The sequence below is a fragment of the Arctopsyche grandis genome, chromosome 2 (genome assembly GCF_051622035.1).
Source record: "Arctopsyche grandis isolate Sample6627 chromosome 2, ASM5162203v2, whole genome shotgun sequence".
NCBI lineage: Eukaryota > Metazoa > Arthropoda > Insecta > Trichoptera > Hydropsychidae > Arctopsyche > Arctopsyche grandis.
Genome location: NC_135356.1, coordinates 28,663,266 through 28,674,185, shown reverse-complemented (window position 1 = coordinate 28,674,185; position 10,920 = coordinate 28,663,266).

Genomic DNA, 10,920 nt, shown 5'->3' with positions numbered 1-10,920 from the left:
TTATACTAGAAATAAGGACTAACTAGTTGTAAGTAGAGTAAGAAAGAATAAGACGGCTGGGGGTGTTTTTCACAGGGGTGTGCTCATGTATAATGCCCTCTGAAGAGTCTCGGTGATTACATCAAAATGTCTATACCCTCCAGGTATATACACAGATTACCTAAACACAATCTGCTTTAGGTCATCGACTTTAGAGAATCTTTAATTAATATTATGTACATATTAGCATTTATAAGAATTGTAAATAGATTTTTGAGCTATTTTTCCTATTATGCTGTACATTAACATTAGAATAATATTATACTATGATTACTAAGCAAAATTAAATTAAAATTTTAAAATGATCAGTAGATCAGTAGCAATTAAAATAGATATAACATGTATTGTTAACATAATTTCGTAATAATAAAAAGCATTTAAAAATCAAAATCAATAATGCCCTCCCTGAGTGCATCAGGTCTGCTAAGAACATGGATGCATTCCTGCGAGGTGCGAAGAGACACCTCTGTGAGAGACAGTACATATAAGTTAATTATAAATTTTAGAGTTAAGTATAATAATTAAGATGTATTTTTAAATTAGCTTGATAGCTAAAATATATATAAATAAATAATAAGATATCAAACGAAGCTGTTCTCGGCAAGATGAGGAGAGGCAGAGAAAGATGGAGTACCTCGGACACATGATACGGGGTCGAAAATACGAATTTCTCCGTTTGATAACCATGGGGAAAATAGAAGGAAAAAATGGATTGGCAGGAAAAAGTTATTTGGCTTCGAAACATGCGCATGTGGGCCGATATGAGCGCGTAATTTATGCTCTTGTTACACGTGTCCTATGCCGAGGTGATAAACTGGCTGCATATTATAAATAAGGTCTCGCGTATCGTCTATGGACGCTCGATATCCACAATTCTTCATAGCAAATAATGAGGAAAAGGATCTATACATATGATCCCTGAAAATATGTATAGTACTTAAACTAATATCGTGTTAACAGCTTAATTGCCATGCGTTTGTAGAAAGCGCGCCCCCCAGCGCCACGTATTTTCAATTTAAAAAAAAAGTACTTTTACTAATAATTAAATTATTTTAATATTTTTAACGTACATAATTGGTGCGCCACAATTGATTTCACAGAAAAAAGACACTTTTTTTCACTAGGGCTGCCACACAATAGAACAATAAAAAATGTATACAACAACAAAATGAAATACAGTATACGAATGTAATGATTTATAAGGTCGATAAAGAATTTTGGATAATTGGTGTGGATGTTATTATAAATGGGATACTTGTTGTACATATATCGTTCACCGAATGGAAAGAGTGCAAGGTTTATAAAATATTTGTATGAATTAAGTGAGAAGACGTTGGATATAAATAAAAATATAATTATGTTTGGAGATTGGAATTTTAATTGGGTCAGATTGGAAGAATTCTATCTTAAAAAAACATCTAAATGGATTAATAAGATGGGATTTCAGCAAAAGGTGAAAGATATGACACGAGTTAATGATAAAACTAGCTCTCTCATTGATTTAGTTGTGACTAATATTGAGAAGTTATATTGTGAAGTTAATTATGTAATAAAAATAAGTGATCATTTAAATATTAAAATTTTACTAGGGCCTCTGTTTGGTGAGAGAGGTGGTTTAACAACGAAAGTTTCTATAAGGGAAAGTTGTAAGTATGAAATATTAAATGAACTGTTACAAAAATGTGAATGGGAGAATGATAGTAATAGTGTAGATTTAATGTGGAACAGATTGATTAAAAATGAATGTGTGTAAACCAAGAGAATCAAGCATAGTAATAGACTAAAGCCCTGGTTCACCAGAGAAGTAAAACAGAGTTTAGCTAAAAAAAATCGTAGTTACAATAAATTCAACACTCTTAATGCAATTGAAGGAACTAGTGCTGATTATAATTGGTTAGAGTATAAAATAAAGAGGAATAGATGTGTGAATGTTTTGCGTAATGCGAAGAGGGAATGGCATGTAAGAAATATTGATGGTGCAAAAAAAGATCCCACAAAAATGTGGCGTATAATTAAAACTTTGATATCCGGGGGAAAAATCTTTCTTTGGATGAATTAGAAGTCGAGGAGGTAGTATATAGTGATAAAGAGGTTATGGTTGAAATATTGAATGACTTTTACATCAATGGCTTGAATGATATAGTTAATTCAATACAAAAAAGGCATAATAGTGTGAATGCTGATATTAGTATGGGCTTAAATAAATTTGAAAGGTTTAAATTAGTGGAAATGGGGGGATTGAATGGTGTATTGAAGGGCATGAAATCGGTTTCTAGTATGGATGGATTGACTCTGGATATTTTAATCAACACTTGGGACATTGTTGGACCTCATTTACTGAAATTAATAAACAAATCTTTAGAAGTGGGATCCGTCCCGGATGCATGAAAGGTGTCCACTATTGTACCGGTACCAAAGGTTACTGTCAAGGTTACTGTTAAAGCCAGTGAAATGAGGCCCATCAATATGTTACCAATTGTTGAGAAGATGCTGGAGGAAATCGTGATGATTCAGTTGAAAGAGGTTATTGGTATAAATGATTGTTTGGTTGTGGAACAGTCTGGATTTAGAGAAAAACATTCAACAGAAACCGCTATCCAGTTGGTGGTTTCTGATTGGATGGAGGCGATGGATGCATCTAGCATGGTTGTTGGAGCAGTTTTTCTAAACTTTAAACGAGCGTTTGAAACTATAGATAGGAGTATATTATTAGATAAGTTATATAAATTAGGAATAAATGGTTTAGTTTCAAATTGGGTTAAGTCATATTTAAATAATAGACGGCAAATTGTAAAAATCGATGAGGTGTTATCTGCCGAGTATGAAACACCTCATGGATTGCCACAAGAGTCCGAATTGGGACCCTTATTATTTATTTTATATATAAACGATATTGTTAAGGTAATTAAGAATTGTAAAATACATCTGTTTGCAGATGATACATTGATATATATAATTGGAAAGAATGTTGATGTAATGTCTGAGATTTTAAATATAGAATTAAATTATGTGAATGACTGGTTGTGTGAAAATAAATTAAAGCTGAATGTGAAAAAAAATGATGTGGTTGAATGGTAAAAATAAAAATATATTGAATGAAATTAGAATTGATGATAATTTAATTGAAAAAGTTGAAAATATAAAATACTTAAGAATATACATAGACTCGGGATTTTGAATAGTTTTATTTTATATAAATTTATTTGAATACTCATTTGTTTTTTTATTAAATTGACTGTCACGAGCAAACAAACATATATACCGTCTCTTTCGAAATTATATGTATACCAGAATCCGGTGCCTGTGTCCCCGGAGCCTGCGCCTCCAGAGCCTTGGCCCCCGGAGCCTTTGATTAGTCATGTTTAAGCGGTTTATATTACAAATAAAGGGCGAAGCCGGGTAAAACCACTATTACGTTAATATTTGCTAGATATTACGAAAAAAACTTAATAAATACCATATTACGATAACTCTAAGACTGTATTCAAAACAAAAATGTGAGTTTCCAACTCAATTTACTATTCGAGTGACGTTTTCACGAAAACCTAACCTGGTACCAACTACTAGTTGAACTGTATTTTTAGTTGCAATATATTTTTGAGCAGAAGGAATATAATTCGCCATCCGAATCAACTGAGACCAGTGCTACTCAAACTATGGTCCGGGGCCCAGTACCGGTTCGTGTACCGGCGGTAGTCGGTCCGTGCACAAAGAAGTAAATAAAAAATTAAAACATAATCTTATGATAGCGTTGGCTCGAGATTCGGAGATATATGTGTTTTTTAAATCGCGCGATTTTTCTATATCTTGGTGTTGTTCGGTCGATGTCTTAAAATCTGTCAATTTCCTGTTCAAAATGAATATTGGATTCTATAGTCGGATATTTTATCTTTTATTTGTAGTACTTTTCAGCTTTCAAATCTCTCTAAATAGTCGTCCAGTTGAAATCAAAAATACGTATTTTCACTTAGAATTTTTATATTGAATATCTTCTATTGAAACATGTTTATTGAGATATTGTTATGGCCACAATATTTTTTGTTTTCGTTTAAAAGGGTTAATTGGAAGTGTGCTGAATTTTAAATCGGTAAAATTGCGAGCTAAAAGCTCGTACTAGTATTTATTCGCATTTACACTCGTATTTATCGAATAACAAACAAGCTCATGTCTCATTAGTTTTTTTTTCATTTTCATTTTTCATCTTTGTCTTAGTTCATATATGATTTATAGATATTGTACTTCTTTGAATTCAATAAAATAAATTTTACTACTTATATTTAATATTATTTTTATTTGTTATATGAACAAATTTTCACTCATATTCATATATAATTTTTTTATTTAAAAATATGATGCTGGTCCGTGAGAATTACTGAAAAATATATGCTGGTCCGCCAACTGAAAAAGTTTGAGTAGCACTGACTTAGATGGAATATACTCCAACTAGTCAAAATATATTACAACTGAAGTACACTTCAACTATAGCGGTGATTGGTACCAGGTTTGGTGGAATATATTCCGACTAGTCAAAATATGTTACAACTGGAAAATACACTTCAACTGTATCAAAATAAGTCCGAGCAACGCCGGGGAGATATCTACATGTATTCACATATCGATAAACTGACTTATTATATTACATTAATAATATTGTATTTCGTTCGGTGCACAGTGTATAGATTGACCACTGTGCATTGGTGAGACAGAGGGTTGTATTCAGGGCTTCTCAAACAATTATATGTAGTTTCATCGATGACGCCACGGGAATCGATCGACACTAATAAATTAGCTAATAGATATTATTCATGAATATTTAACTGTCTTGGCCGGATTAAAATTCAACACCACCCCTTGACACGACCTAGCATCGATTTAAATATGCATACTAATTTTACATGATGAGTAGAAATTTAACACTCACACGTCTCTGCACGTTTCGAACAAAGACGAATATTATTATTTGGATCAAGGATGAAGCTGAAAATGAGTACATATAATATGTACATATGTATATGTACTCGTTTTCAGTTTTCTAAATTGACGCGTTTTACCCTAGGATATAACAATATCTATTGAATGTAAAAATGTCGTTTCACAGAGAATGCATTAATTTACTAGACAGAGCATACTTTCACTATGATACCTAAGTAAAAGCATAAAAGCACAGGCGTTGAAAAATGTTCCGATATCTTATCTTTGTTTCGTTCTCATTAGTAAATTAAATTTAAGAAAAAACTTCAAAAAACTATTCTTCATCATCAAATTTACTTCTGTTAAGTGTTCATTTAGTTTCATGCGTTAACTTTAGAATTGTTAATAACTTTATAAGCTATTTGTCCTATTATGAAGTACACTAACATTAATATAAGATAATACAGTGACTATTTATTGTATTATAATAGAAAGATTTATTGCGAACATATTTTATTATATATATATATATATATATATATATATATATATATATATATATATATATATATATATATATATATATATATATATATATATATATATATATATATATATATAATACATAAAGTTGTCATTTAAACAGTCAATTATATATATATATATATATATATATATATATATATATATATATATATATATATATATATATATAAAATTGACTGTTTGTCTGTCTGTCTCAAATAGGCTCCTAAGCCACTGAACCGATTATGATGGAATTCTCAGGATTTATTGTATGCATGTCCGAAAAGCTTACTGTAAAAAAATCGGCCAAAAACGGGAACGGAAACGGGAAAAACGGGAATTAGTGACATTGCAACGCAATAATTTCAAATGTTTTCGCATCGTGACCTGCGTTGTTAGGCTAAAATAAACAAATAATTGAATAATTTCAATTGGGTCCGCTGTCTGCGTTTTTCCGACAAACGGGAACGGGATCGAGAACGGGAACGGGAACGGAAAGGGAATGGGAACGGAAAATTGCATGCGTTATTGTGGCATTTGCAACGCATACCAGATTGAGTTAGTAAACAATAAAAAGCATTTCAAAATAAATGCGTTTCCATTTTTGGATACTTTTACTATATTAAGTATTAAAATGAATACATTTAATCAAAGTTGCATTTACATATGTACAAACGTATATATATAATTACATACATCGGTATTTGTTTGTAACTTTTTGATTTATCGGTTATTGGAAGTCAGTATAGTACATGTATGTATGTATGTATGTACATACATAGGTATAAGAAAAAAAATACTTTCAAAAAGTAAGATAATATTATTAAAAACAGAACATGTTAACAATCAACGGTCAGTTTTTAAAAATCGGCTCGGTATAAAATTATAATCATTGGAAACAAAAAAAATTGATTATTCATAATTCAACTGAAAAGTGACCAATTCTAACCTGCGTGTTATTTATTCGTATAATTATTTTATTCCCATTTTCAAAGGCTTTTGACGTCATATGGATACAATTACATTTGAATATTTTATTTCGGTATATAATTATTGAACATTTTTAATATTCTTACATTGCAAGTACAATTTTCCCATCAAATAGATATACATACATATATACCTATACAATATATGTATGTATCTTTCGTAAATATAAATTTATGGCTCTTTTTTGACCTTCGAGTTACCTTTTGATCTCATTTTGACGAGGTATATGTAGAAACCGTTCATTCGATCAGATTGTTTAAACATTTTATTATCGTGCTCAATATTTGATAACTTGACTATCTTGCAATAATTTACTTTTATGCTGATTTCGTTTCGGAATCTGGGGAACTTTTTATTAGACATGCTTTTCAATTAAATATCAATTCCAATACTCTGTGAACACAATCAATGAAAAACAATATGACTATATAATAAAAATAATACAAAATGACCATTATTAGACAATAGTAACATGAAAAAATATAGAACTAAAAATATATACATGGAACGTGTTAAGTTTGAAATGACAACTTTATGTATTATATGTAAGTAAATACGACGATTAGATTTATTTACCAAATTTGATTTTTGATTTTTAAATGGTTTTTATTATTACGAAATTATGGTCACAATACATCTTATATCTATTTTAATAGCTAATGATCTACTGATCATTTTCTATTTTACAATTTAATTTAATTTGGTTAGTAATCATAGTATTATATTATTCTAATGTTAATGTACAGCATAATAGGAAAAAGAGCTCGAAAACCTATTTACAATTCTTATAAATGCTCATAATGCATCTAATACATAATATTAATTAGTGACTCTCTAAAGTCGATGACCTAAAGCAGATTGTGTTTAGGTAATCTGTGTGTTATACCTGAAGGGTATAGACATTTTGTTGTAATTACCGAGACTCTTCACAAGTGTGTTAGTATGGTTATTAGTGATTCTGTCATAGAATCTATTGGTTAGTTTGTTAGTAATGTCTGTAACAAACGGAATATTGTATATGGCATGCAGTTTTTTCAAGTTAGTATATATGGGTGTATTATAAATTATTTTTAGGGATTTATTTTGTATTACTTGGAGCTTGGAGAGATTAGTATTCGAGGCGTTATTCCATACAGGTGAAGCATAGGTTAATAATGGTAATATGAGCGCGCGATATAATTTTATTTTATTTTGAGTTGATAAAGAACTATGGTGATTAAATATTGGATATATTGAGGATATACCCCACATCACCTTGTATTTCGCTCCCTCAATGTGAGGTGCCCATCTCATTTTTTTATCGAACGTTACTCCTAAATATTTTATTACTGACTGCCATTTCAGACAATTGACCAAATTGAATTTTATGATTTGTTTGGGTTTTAAAATTTCTACGTTTACTTTATTTAGTTATTTCGAAATATGCTCATACCTTTTTAGCCCTTTGAAGTGCTTACGTCTTTTATGTTGAAAGCGCGAAACGCTGAAAATTTCGCCAACATTTCCAATTAGAATTATTTTGAAATCAAATATAATACAAAGCAGGCACGATATTATCTAGCGAAATTAGCGATTTAAAAAAAAATCGTTATAATGAATGTCAGATATTGAAAAAGGAAAGGTTACTGTTTCGTCAGAGAATTGAAATGTTTAAAATTTAGTCCGCCATCTTCAGCATACCTTTTTTTTCGAAATCTCCCAAAAGTACACTATTTTATAAATTCTTCCTCATCTTTTACCATTTAATGAAACTATCATATGTATATATTTTAATGTGGCGAAAATATCTATATTTTTTTAATTCTTACCACTAGTTTTTGGTATACCTAAACGCATTATAACACTATGGACCCGTTATTAAATAATTATTTAAAAAGCACAATTTTCAACAATAACTATAGAACGGGAGATGTTTATGTGGTTACCTTTAAAATTGATTTAAAAAGCTAAATTTTTCAAGAATTGTCTTTGCGAATCATAAACGATATAATAATGTAATTATGGAAAAAGCCGAAAAAACGAAACGTCTATGAACGAAATATCTTTGAACGAAATATCGGTGAATGAAATGGCTGTGAACGAAATATCTGTGAGCGAGAAGTATGTGTACCAACAGTCGAGAACGAACTATCGTGAGCGAGTTGTCGTGATCGAACCGTCCGTGATAGAAGCGGCATTGAGCGAGCTATCGGTAAACGAAGTGTCGGTGAGCGAGATGGCGGTATACGAAATGCCGTGAGCGAGTCGTTGGTGAGCGAAACATTCGTGAACGAGATGTCGTGTCACCTTTGCGAACATGTATGTATGTAAAATTATCGCCGTCTTATATTCCTCAAATACATAGATAAAGTAATGGGTTGGTCACATCCACTATTACGTAAAAATCCACATTTGCAATCCAGGGTAAGATAAATATTATACATATAAAAGGATGGGACAAACGATTGAGAATACTTATGTATACCAATGGCGGATCCAAGGGGGTTGCCATGGCACCCACCTTAGACAAATTCAACTTCATATATAATTATAATTTTTCATTTAATTATATTATTCAAAATATATTTATATTTTTACAAATATATTTTAGTTCCGAGTCCCTTTATTGTTTTTGCATATCAGTACGTCGTACTGAGTACGACCCTTTCAGGTGGGCGGGCTAAGTTTAATGCAAGATGAAAGTAACCGTTGGTGTTGTTAAATTTCTCATAATTTATGGCATAGCCTTTTAAGCAAAAGAAATACTTAATGAAATACTTTAAATACATGTTCCGTGATTTGAGAAAAATTTTCTACTCGTACGTGTTTTCCACTCGGATAATTTTTCTCCCCTCTAATTGGTTGTTATTGTCCCTTCTTGTTCGTATCTGTTTCTATAATACTATAATCCCTATTATTATTATTACCCAGCATCAGAACTGGGAAAAACACCTTTCAATATTCTCAGCGGTTCAGTTGTTTACTGCGTATTGAACTATATTTAGGTGCGAGGTCAATATTTTCGTTTCAAATTCAGCGCAAATGTATGGAAATTTGCACAAGACAAAATTTCTTCTTTCGGTTGTCGGATTTTGTTCATTTTTTTTTTATTACTTGAAAACACTATTATACACATTAAACATCAATAAAATTAAAATAATTTAAAAGGTCAAAATAAAATAATGAAATATTGTTTAAAAAAAAAATACTACTTCCGGTTCCCGAATTCTGACCAAAACCTAATCAGCTCTAAGTTAGTACATAAAGAATACAAATATTAATTTTCAGCTTGATACGTTCAGTGGTGTGGAAATAATCGTTGTCAAAACATCTTTGACCTTTCTAAGTGGAAAAACTCCCACGTCTGTCTGGTTTATTTCAATTTAGTGATTTTATTTTCATCATATTGATACAAGAATTGTACTTGAATTTTTTCATGAAGAGCACTCATGTTTAAAGGGTCGAAAAAAATAGTGGAAGAAAAATCGAATCAGAGTAAGCTGACACTTCCTCACTCGCACTCGTGTGTTGGAAAAGTGATGTGATGTTTTTGATTAAGTAATAAAAAACAGCTACTCGAAGAAGAAACAAGTATGCATAGTGGAGGGTTGAAATTGTTAGAATGGCAAAAAATCGTTTGCGATTTTGCGACCTTTGTTTTAGTAATCTTAGAACCTGCTCTGATAAGAAGAAATTACTGAATGAAAATCGACGGATTGCAATCAAATTATTTAAGGCTCATTTAAATTTTCAATAATTTAAAAAGGTTTATTTTTAATATCTATTGCTTTTTCAAAGTAGCCACATACATACAAACATACATACATATGTAAAATGAACCATGTTTATATCTATCACGGTCATCTGTTTATATAATAAAATTTTGTACGTACATACTTGCGAGTTTCTTTAACCTTTTATTATTAATACAATTTATCATTAATACATATTTTTAATAATTCTTACATAAATTTTATGATCATCACGATTGAATCATATAAAAACCGCTGATACTATTTTAAGAAGCGCAGCAACAATAAGGAGTTGGCGATATATACAAATATACACTATTTTCTTTTTAATTTTCAAAACTCAATAAGCTATCGAGTTATCTACATGTATTTGAATCAAGATTTTTTTAGCGATGAAATTCACGTAAAATCTGAAAAAATGGGGTGCAGGAAGTTTATCTATGTACATATGTACATATTTGAGGAATATAAGAAGAATTAAAAAAATTGATAATCAAACATATTTATTTATTTTACAAATATACCAGGAAGGCTTAACAGGTAAACCCCAAATGCGCCTTCCTGGTCCACATAATTATTACATAGATACATGTAAATCTAAACAATATCTGACATCTATGTTCAGATATTACAAACATCGTATTAATACGATAAATAACATTGAATAACTTTCATGTAACAATACGAATTTTTATATTCGATAAACAACCACAGAGACATCTAT